Genomic DNA, 12,109 nt, shown 5'->3' with positions numbered 1-12,109 from the left:
AGAGTGATGGCCGAAAACCAAGAGATACTTGAGGATACACAAGCTTGAGTTGTACTACATTAGAGCTTGAAAAAATATTTGCTTACTTTCAATTTAGCATAATTCTATAATAGCTACATATTCTGCAAATCCAATCAAAGTGTAAATTGTAGCACTATATCATTCATCAAGGTACCCCTTGGACATCATAGTCTTGGAGGTGATTTACAGTATGGCATTACTTCTTGCCACAACTTCACAGGTGTTGTTTAATTCATCTTTTTGTCATCAATTTTGAATTTGGTGAAGTAATTGTTGCAATTTTTATAAAAATGTTTTCATATGTATTCACATGCCTAGGGGTACATGTGGGCGCATGCACACACACACACACACACACACACATACACAATCAAATAACCAAACACCCTCACTTGAAAATACACTATATCTACAGAAATGCATGCATATGTATATACTCCTGTGTACATGTGCGTTCGTGTGTGCGCATGTGCACACACGATCACTCATTCAAATGTAAGTAAGCAAAGCTAGATATTATAACTAAATATACTTCTAATCCACATGCACTCACGCGCACGCGCTCACACACACACACACACACACACACACACACACAATAAGACATTTTGACATAGTGCATATGTATATTGGTTTATTCTTTACATCCATACAAAATTGAAATTTAGGGTTTTGTGATAAATACAATAGGGTATTATATACTAAAAATGTGGTGATGGATTTTAAATCTATAAGTCCCATGGACACACCCTCTACATTTATAGACACATGCATATTCACATTAACATATTTGTTGTGAATTCAGTGTCTTGAGAAGATGGTCTCAACTTGTGTGATTACAAAATAAGAATTGTGATAAGTTCTACTTATCAAGATAAAACTCATCTCTATTAAATGGTGAATTCTCTCTCTCTCTCTCTCTCTCTCTCTCTCTCTCACACACACACACACACACACACACACACACATGCACACGCACGCACACGCACATGCACACACACTGGATAGTTTACCTCATTATTGGAGAATGCAAGATGCTACGCATTGCTAGATGTGAAAACTACAACACGTGGATGGGGGCCTCTTTATACCTGTCACCCATTCAATACATGATTACTAACTACGTGTTGTCTGGTTGGTTGGCAGGTGACTCTCTCATTCCTCCATTCTTGAATTTTTGAAACGTAATGAATTCTCTATTTGAAAGATTGATAAAGATATGCTAATAGAATTTCTTGGTGGGGGGGAGGGTCCAAATGGTGGACTCAGCGTCCACCATGTTGACCCTTCCCTAGGGATGGGGGAGGGCCACACACACACACACACACACAAAATAAACTAAAAAAGACCTCATGTATGAAAATCATCACGCACATACACACATACCCATGTTCTATAAAGAGTGAGTTAGCCATCACCACTATTTTTTACTATTATTATATGAAATTGTATCAATAAATTTTAAACTTATACCAATTTATTTGATTCACAACAATGGTAAGAGTATGATTTTACACATGTACACACACACATGCTCAATCGGATCGAGGCTAACTTGAGGCAATCATTTCCTGAACACTAATTTCAATTTAACTCAACTTAATGACTTTATCACTTTCTTATTTTTTTAGAAAGCCACCGTGACCCTTTCCTTTCAGTTGTTTGAAAAACTTCCACTTGTTTTGAAATGTAGTGGCTGCATTTACATGTTTCGCATTTACAAGGAAACATGTAGAACCATCACCTACTCTTTTTCTTTTTTTTTAAAGACAAAAGATGGGAAGCTACTTTCCCAATCCTCTAACAAGTGAAAGGGTCACATGGCTTTCTAAAACAACAAGAAAGTGATAAAATCATTCGATTGAGTTCAACAAAAAAATTAGTGTTTAAGAAAGAAATGCCTCAGCATAGCCTTGAGCCCATTGAAATTTGAGACTAGCCAATTGCAAACCATGGTAAAGGGAAGAAAAATTGGTGAAATATGTGAGAAAATAGTTCAACAATAATGCAAATTTTTAATTTTTGCTAGTATCTCTTGTTTTCTTCTTTGTAAGGAAGAAACTCGACCAACGGGCGCTTAATAAAAGATACTTTCTCAAAAAAAAATTAGAATTAAGTTATGGAATGCAAGAAAAGTCAATCCATGTGAGACTTTGAAATGAAATGTGAAATAAAATGAACTCGTGTGTGTGTGTGGGGGGGGGGAGTGAATATAAATGTGTGTGTGTGTGTGTATCTATAGAATTTATTAGAACTATGCAAGGTGAAGCTTCAATTTCACATTCTAAAACAATAGAATGCAAGAAAAGTCAAGACATGTCAATGTGAAATGAAAAAATCCATTTACTATTTTATAACTGAAATAACATTTTAAAACAATAGAATGCAAGAAAAGTCAAGACATGTCAATGTGAAATGAAAAAATCCATTTACTATTTTATAACTGAAATAACATTTAAGGTAATTCTCAATCTAAAAACATTGAAAGTATGCCTAACCCAACTTCCCTTTAAGGCTTCTTTTAGAAAGCGAAAAACTTCTTTCTCTAGCTCTCATGCACACCAGAAACAAAAGAAGTTTTGGAGAGAGAGAGAGACACACACACACACAACTCCTTCCTACGCATTGATTTTTGGCTTTCTAAGAGAAGCCTTAGAGGAGAGTTGGGTTAGGCATACTTTCAATGTTTTTAGAGATGATTGAGACTTATCTTAAATGGTATTTTAGTTTTAAAATAGTAAATTGATCTTTTTATTTCACCTTTCATTTTACATCCTAACATGTCTCGACTTTTCTTGCATTCTATTGTTTTACAATGTTAAAGTGAAGCTTCACCTTGCATAGTTCTAGTAAATTATACACACACACACACACACACACACACACACACACACACACACACATTGATGAGTTCTTTTTATTTCACATTTCATTTCATAGTTTCACATGGTTTGACTTTTCTTGCATTTTATAAATTAATTTTAGTCAAAATTCGAGAAAGTCTCTTTTATTAAATAGTCGTTGATCGCATTTCCTCCTCACAAAGAAGTGAATCCGACATACTAGCATAAATTTGTAAGCTTTTCCAACTATTTTCTCACATATTTCAATGTTTTTTTTTTCTTTCTCATGGTTTGCAACCGGCTAGTCTCGATTTTCAACCGGCTCAAGGCTAAGTTAAGGCAACCTTTCTTGAACACCGATTCCAATTCAACTCAACCTAATGACATTATCACTTTTTTAGTTTTTTAGAAATCCACCTTGACCATTTCAATTGTTAAAAAAAGGTATTGCCAAAAGAGAAAAAAACGGATTGCATCTTTGTTGTATTTTATCATTCTCTCTCCTTCTCACATGTACACACACACACATTCTTACAATATTGTCTCTATACAAAAGAGAAACTGTTGTATCTAATAATAGTTCATTCAACAAATTGAGGACATATGAGGATAAAAGGAGAAGAAGAGTGATGGCTGCAAACCAAGAGAGCCTTGAATATACACAAGCTTGAGTTGTACTACATTGTAGAGCTTGAAAGATGATTGTTTAATTTCAATTTAGCATAATTCTATGACAGAGCTCTACATATGTTGCAAAGACAATCAAAGTATAAATTGTAGGACCATATCATTCATCAAGGTACCCCTGGGACATCATAGTCTTGCAGGTGATTTACAATATGGCATTACTTCTTGCCACAAGAGTTGTTAATTCATATTTTTGTCATCAATTTCAATTTGAATTTGGTGAAGAAATTGTTGCAATTACTGTACAAATGTTTTCATATGTATTCACACAACCATGGGTACATACGTGTGCAACACATACCTACGTGCACGCATATACGTGTACGTATGTGTGTGCACGCACACAAGACAATTAAAACACACCCTCATTTGAAAATACACTATATCTACTCAAATGCATGCACATGTATTTACTTATGTGCCCATGTGTGCTCGTGTGTACGCGTGTCTGCACACACATGTAAGTAAACAAAGCTAGAGATTATAACTAAATATGCTTCTAATTCACACACACACACACACACAATAAGACATTTTGACATATGCATATGTATAATGGTTTATTTTTTACATCCATACAAAATTGAAATTTAGGGTTTTGTGATAAATACAATAGGGGATTATATACTAAAAACATGGTGATGGATTTAAATCTATAAGTCCCATGGACACACCCTCCACATCTATAGACACATGCATATTCACAATAATATTTTTGTTGCGAATTCAGTGTCTGGAGAAGATGTTCTCAACATGTGTGATTACAAAATAAGAGATTGTGAGAATTTCTACTTATCAAGAAAATTTTCATCTTTAAAATGGTGATTCTTTTTTGCTCTCTCTCTCTCTCTCTCTCTCTCTCTCTCTCTCTCTCTCTCTCTCAATGGATAGTTTACCTCATTATTGGAAATGCAAGATGCTACACATTGCTAGATGTGACAATTATAACATCTGGATGGGGGGCGCTTTACACTTGTCACCCATTCAATACATGATTAATTCTAGCTATGTGTTGTCTGGTTGGTTGGCAAGTGAGTCTCTCATCCCTCAACTAGGAATGCTTATGGCAGAAAGCAACTCATAGAAAATCCAATTTCTTTTTGAAATTATCTCTGTAAAATTGATTAATGTTATGTTCTTTTGTAATTTATGATCATAAAGATAATTTATTTGTATTGAAAGTTCAATCTAAATTGTACTCAAGCATATGATTCCAATTGTGGTTGGGATTAAATACATAAACACACACACACACACACACACACACACACACACACACACACTTACATAGGATCTCAGGTGGTATGGATGAATGGATCAAATGAATACCTTTTAATGCAATAAGTAGTTATCCTATATGTGATACATGAATCTCACCTATTGAGTATTTTTTGGGTTGCTCATGCACGTTGCTATATTGACTTAGCAAATCCTTTACTGGCAGGGCAATTGACATCATTTATCCCACTCACTTGCATGCTCAACATGATGACTCGCTACTTCTCTTGTTCTTGGATATGAATGTCCACATGATTTGCTTGATTCTCATGAGCCCTTATACTAGGTATCTCATAAACCACCCACCATGGAAAGGCTACTAACTTTTCTATGGTTGGTGAAAGGCTACCTACTAATTCTTTACTACTATTTCAATGACCCATCTTGTCACATGATCATTCATCCAAGTCATAGGTGGTATTAAACCTTATTCATTCAATCAACTTACTTCTCTTTGGAATTTTTTGCTCCAAAATACTCCCTTCACTATTTCCCTCAACTACCCTTTGCTTTCAGGTGCACATAACAACATCTTCCAAGGACATCAAGACTTATTCTCTATACATCCTCTACTCGTTTTTCCCCTACGCTACTCAACAACCACACAAGGTGATTCTCTCTCTCTCTCTCTCTCTCTCTCTCTCTCTCTCTCTCTCTCTCAATCTATCTATCTATCTTGTAATCACCCCCCCCCCCCCCACACACACACACACACACACACACTTACATAGGATCTCAGGTGGTATGGATGAATGGATCACATGAATACCTTTTAATGCAATAAGTAGTTCTCCTATATTGATACATGAATCTCACCTATTGAGTATTTTTTGGGTTGCTCATGCACGTTGCTATATTGACTTAGCAAATCCTTTGCTGGCAAGGCAATTGACATCATTTATCCCACTCACTTGCATGCTCAACATGATGACTCACGACTTCTCTTGTTCTTGGATATGAGTGTCCACATGATTTGCTTGATTCTCATGAGCCCTTATACTAGGTATCTCATAAACCACCCACCATGGGAAGGCTACTAACTTTTCTATGGTTGGTGAAAGGCTACCTACTAATTCTTTACTACTATTTCAATGACCCATCTTGTCACATGCTCATTCATCCAAGTCATAGGTGGTATTAAACCTTATTCATTCAATCAACTTACTTCTCTTTGGAATTTTTTGCTCGAAAATACTCCCTTCACTATTTCCCTCAACTACCCTTTGCTTCCAGGTGCACATAACAACATCTTCCAAGGACATCAAGACTTATTCTCTATACATCCTCTACTTGTTTTTCCCCTACGCTACTCAACAACCACACAAGCTGATCCTATCACTCTCTCTCTCTCTCTCTCTCTCTCTCTCTCTCTCTCTCTCTCTCTCTCTCTCTCTCTCTCTCTCTCTCTCTCTCTCTCTCTCTCTCTCTCTCTATCTATCTATCTATCTTGTAATCACCCCCCCCCCTCCCCACACACACACACACACACACACTTACATAGGATCTCATGTGGTATGGATGAATGGATCACATGAATACCTTTTAATGCAATAAGTAGTTCTCCTATATGTGATACATGAATCTCACCTATTGAGTATTTTTTGGGTTTCTCATGCACCTTGCTATATTGACTTAGCAAATCCTTTGCTGGCATGGCAATTGACATCATTTATCCCACTCACTTGCATGCTCAACATGATGACTCGCTACTTCTCTTGTTCTTGGATATGAGTGTCCACATGATTTGCTGGATTCTCATGAGCCCTTACACTAGGTATCTCATAAACCACCCACCATGGGAAGCCTACTAACATTTCTATGGTTGGTGAAAGGCTACCTACTAATTCTTTACTACTATTTCAATGACCCATCTTGTCACATGATCATTCATCCAAGTCATAGGTGGTATTAAACCTTATTCATTCAATCAACTTACTTCTCTTTGGAATTTTTTGCTCCAAAATACTCCCTTCACTATTGCCCTCAGCTACCCTTCGCTTCCAGGTGCACATAACAACCTCTTCCAAGGAGATCAAGACTTATTCTCTATACATCCTCTACCCGTTTTTCCTCTATGCTACTCAACAACCACACAAGGTGATTCTATCTCTCTCTCTCTCTCTCTCTCTCTCTCTCTCTCTCTCTCTCTCTCTCTCTCTCTCTCTCTCTCTCTCTCGTATCCCCCCCCCCACACACACATTTCACTTTCATATGTGGCTTACTATTTTGACAATGGATACTTTGCTGATATTTAACACTACATGGATGGTAGGTATAAGCTTAAAAAGGGTTTAAGTAGGACATGGATAACAATTGATAGGTTTGTTGACACCTCTATATGTATTCAAGGTTAAAAAATCTGTTGTCTTGTTTATATGGATGCAGTTGGGACTCTATCTTTACTTAGGATCTTTTTGGATAAATTGTTGTCCATCATTGTCGACCATCAATGTTGAACCTAGCCTCTTTCACTTTAAAATAAGTTGTTCTTGACTATCTTATGTACAAAACACTAGAATGATACCTCATTCTCACTATGATGTACAAAAATGAATCAAAAACTAAGTTGTTTTTGTGTTAATCATTGTCCTTTGTCTAAAGCCAATTGTCTTTTGATTTGTTATGTTCTTTTGTGTATAACTCTATCTAAAAGCAGCAACACACATATATTAAACACAAGGTTCTTCCAGAAAGTTGGGAAGCCAAGATGTTGGCTTTGGAGATTTTTGTGTATAGGCCTTGATGGAACCACTGTTTATAATTCCTTGTTAGCTTGATAGGTGTTAGGTGGTCTTTCCTTGCCTATACATGGGATTCCTGCCCACAACTGTTGTAATCTTTGACTCTACTAGTTTTAGGTTGCAAGTTAATCCAAAATTACTTTCCCTTGTGTAATTATTCAATTCTTATGATTTCAAGAACATTTTACCTATAAAGAAACTACTCTTGGATGGACGGTTCATTTGAGGATAATTTATAGAAATTCATTAAACCATGGAAAACTTCTATGACTAACTAAGAACGACATCCATATTATTCTATACTGGCTAAAGAAGCCTTAATAATGGGACTAGAGTATAATCCTCTCTGTTAACATTGTCACTTATATCTCTGATGAAACTCATGGATTTTTTGATATGATACAACTATTCGTCTTCAGACTTGACTATTCTGTTCTCATCAACTTGATGATGCAATAGGCCCATACTCAATGTGCCTACTGCTGACTCATTGAGTATGGTGCCTGGGTTAGGGTGGACACACACACACACATGTCACTTTCATTTGTGGCTTACATTTTTTAGAGTGGATACTTTGTTGATATCTAACACTACATGGGTGGTAGGTACAAGTTAAAAAGGTTTTAAGTGGAACATAGATAGCAATTGATAGATTAGTTGACACTTGTAATACGTATTCAAGTTTAACGAATTTGTTGTCATGTTTATATGGATGCAGATGAGAAGTCTATCTTTACTTAGGATCTTTTTGGCTAAGTTGTTATCCATCACTAGCGAACCTGGCCTCTTTCACTTTAGAATAAGTCTTTCTTGACTATCTTATGTACAAAACACTAGAATGATACCTCATTCTCACTATGATGTACAAAATGAATCAAGACTGAGTTGTTTTTGTGCTATTTATTGTCATTTGTCTAAAGCTAGCTATATTTTTGAACTGTTATGTTCTTTTGTGTATAAGTCCAAAAACAACAACACACACATATTAAACACGAGGTTCTCCAAGAAAGCTGGGAAACCAAGACACTAGATTTGGAGAGTTTTGTGTATAGGCTTTGATTGACCCACTGTCTATGATTCCTTGTTAGGTTGATGACTGGTGTTAGGTAGTCTTTCCTTGTCTATATATGGGATTCTTGCTCACAACTATCGTAGTCTTTAACTCTGTTGGTTTTAGGTTGCATGTTAATCCAAAATTATTTACCCTTGTGTAATTATTTTGATTCTTATGATTTCAAGAACATTTTACCTATAAATGGAACAACTCTTGGATGGACGGTTTGTTTGAGGACTATTTATAAAAATTGGTTAAATCATGGAAAGCTTCTATGACTGACTATGAACAACATCCATACTATTCTCTACAAGCTAACAAAGCCTTAAAACTCCGTCTAGAGTATAATCTTCTCTGTTAATATTGTCACTTATAGCTCCAATGAGACTCATGGATTTTTTGATATGATATAACTCTTTGGCTTCAAACTTGACTATTCTATTATAAAATCTAATATCTAACCAATCCAAATGATTTTCTCTTATTAAACTGATCATTTAATGTGGGAGAATAAACGGGAACAAGGGTTAAGATATAGACATGTGCTTATAGATCTATCTCAACACGGGGCCAATGGTAAAGGGGCCCAAATGAGAGATGTTCTATCAAAGAGCAAGGCTAACCAATGGAGCATAAGACCTTAGGGTTAGCTTCATTGAAGACCTCCAATAATTAGTGTAAAAGTCCTTTGACCTTAGGTAAGCTAGGGAGCTTGTAGCGGGAACCCAGCCCAAGCTTGAGGTGCTTGATGACTGAAGTGCTTGAGTTTCTTGAGGTTCTTGATGATTGAGATGCTTGAGGTGCTTGACATGCTTGAGATGCTAAGGCTATACTTGAGGTGAGAACCCAACCTCAGCTTAAAGTACTTAAGGGTCAAGCTTGTAGTGGGAACTGGGCCTAAGCTTGAGGGGCTTGAGGTGTCAAAAGTCAAAGATCCAATCCCTACAAGGAGGGGGCGAGCCCTACATGAGGGGAAATGAGAGAGAACACCTACACTTTCACACAAGGCATACTTGGTACAAAGAAAGCATAAGGGACACTTGTCAAGTTCCTCCTCATGTTGCCCTCATGGTATGCCTGAAGCCTATTGGTTGGCCACCCAAGGGGTCCAATGATAATTTAGGAGATTTAATTAATTGTCTTTCCATTTATAAAGTCCTCTCTCTCAAAGAGAAAAGGGGGACTCTTGTCCCAAGGCTACCCTTGTTGCTTGTAATGCCTCCTGCTTGTGATTGGCTAGGCTTGGAGAGGTCTAATGAGCTTCAAGCATGAGCTACAAGGGGGGGGTCAACCAAAGAAAGCTAGGGGGTTTCTTAGGGGGCATACTCTCCCAGACACACACTCACACACACTCTCATTATGCATTGTGCAAAGTGCAAGATATCCCTCTCCTTCTCCAAGCAAGTAGAGGTTGAGAGCCTACACCAACACTCTTGGCTATGGATTGCAAATCCAACCAAGAGCCATGCTTCAATGCTTAAGCTTTCCATCTTCATTACTATTCTATTATGTATGCTAGCAAGAAGAGTATGATAAGTGAGGAACTAATTTTTTCTCCTATGAAATGTTTCTTCTTCCTCTTCCCGATCCTCATTCCCTGCTATCTCTCTCCACCTTCGAAGGTGTTTGAGGTCTTGGGGCTGAGGATTGGGATAGTTAAATCTTTTTTCAAAGTTTATGTTATGCTTGTGATCCATGAAGCTTTCCATATTCATTGCATCACCTAGGTCATAAGGAACACAAAGATTGTATTGTAACAAGTCTCTCTTGATGGGAGAAATTATAATACAAATGCCTATTGGAGAGGAGACTGGCTCCACATAAATCTGGTCCTCAACTGTGGTCATGTTCTCTAAATTCTCTCTCTTTCAAAAGTATTGTGCATGCCAAGTTAACTAATTGCTATGATTATGTTCACCCACTATGCTCACAAAGTAATTTCTTAAAAGTATTCTTATTAATTTCCGCTACTCTCAAGTTAATAGGCCAATTCCATTACATTGGTATCAGAGCATTTGGTTTCTCTTTTCTTTCTTAAGAAGATAGGTCCTTAAGTAGCCTATAAATGGTTGATGTTGTTAATTATATTAGGATAAGTGGAACTGGGATCTATTATCGGTTTTGTTGAGCCCACTATGTGGGATATGGTGCACACCTTGGGAGCTTTGGACTTAATAATGGAGTATTTTTACACTTGCCTACGGCTTTATCATTATTGATCCATAAGAAGTCCAAAAGGAGCTAGCCCTCGGCAACTCTGCTATGTTAGACTTACTCCACTACTCTCTATAATTAACCACTTTGAGCTGTGGGTGTAGGTACTTAAGAGACAATTTTCAAAGGCTACAAGGAGTGGCAACTAAGATATTGAATGGCCAAATCATACACTAAGTACATACATAAAATGTTGTTAACATGGATGACAATAACCAAGAGATTAGAATGAACATTGATAGATTTGATTTTGCACATGAAGGTGCTAATGATGATGCCCCCATGTTTGTGAATTATCTCGTAAGTAGGTTGCAGCAAGCTATGGGCAACCCTGCTTTGCAAGCCGACGTTACTCAACAACTTCGCGCTTATGGGATTTCCCTTCCTCTCCAAGAGGAGAGAGAGCTTAGGAGGCCTCTTGAAGAGACTCCCAAAAGAAGACTCTCTCCCATACGAGAGGAGGGATACAAAGAGCAAGAAAGCAATGAAAGTTTAAGTTCCTCTGAAGATATGGCTCCATTAAGACGGAGGTCTACACTATCGTCCACTCCTTCCAAGAGGAAAAGTTCAACACACAGTCCTTCTCCTCGTCACTCTGAAAGGGAAGAGAGGAAACAAAAGAAGAAAAGGGCATGATAATAAGTCTTATGTGGTACATCATATGGTCTTGTGAGACACTAAACGGCCATCGAGTAATTGCTTCACTGCAAATTTTTGTGTGAATATGCGTATATGGGAACACATCGAATAAGTGTATACATGGCATGCTGTTTTTGTGAATGATGCCATGTGATGATCATAAGCATTGGTCTAGCAGCACCTTTAAATTATAGTATGAAGTGGTCAGCTAGATCACTTATCCCTTATTGAGAGGTTAATCTGTATCCTACATTGAGCACCAATAATGAGTTGGTTTGGACGGGGCATATTGGCAACATAAGTTTAAACCATCCTTTTATTGAAACCAAAAACATAAACGGTTTAAAAACTTGGTAGCTCACAATTTCAAAGAGAACATACACACATAGATTTCCAAACTCTTGGCGTCAACTCATCTTTGTCAAGTAATTTAATGGTTTTTATTGAAATAGTTCAATGATTACTATATTTGCTCTCATTAACTACGCGTTTGGGTTTCTTTCCATGTAATAATGGACCATTTAGTCCATCCAAAGAGTTCTTCCATGTAATAATTGGCCATCTAGTCCATCTAAAGCATGAGATTTTCAGTTGCTCAACATACCGACTATGACATTTCACAAGTTATAAAT

General features: G+C 37.0%; 1 long non-coding RNA gene across 1 annotated transcript; it reads left to right on the top strand.

Annotated features, from left to right (window-relative positions):
- Positions 1-5,589: 5,589 nt before the first annotated feature.
- On the top strand, positions 5,590-11,762 carry LOC147435592 (uncharacterized). The gene is made up of 2 exons (XR_015185091.1): positions 5,590-6,926; positions 11,147-11,762. It is a non-coding gene; the product is annotated as an uncharacterized LOC147435592 (long non-coding RNA).
- The last annotated feature ends 347 nt before the right edge of the window (positions 11,763-12,109 follow it).

Source organism: Adiantum capillus-veneris, chromosome 18 (assembly GCF_014529385.1).
Source record: "Adiantum capillus-veneris isolate H3 chromosome 18, ASM1452938v2, whole genome shotgun sequence".
Classification (NCBI taxonomy): domain Eukaryota; kingdom Viridiplantae; phylum Streptophyta; class Polypodiopsida; order Polypodiales; family Pteridaceae; genus Adiantum; species Adiantum capillus-veneris.
The sequence above is the reverse complement of the archived record's forward strand: the minus strand, read 5'-3'. Positions and strand labels throughout refer to the sequence as shown.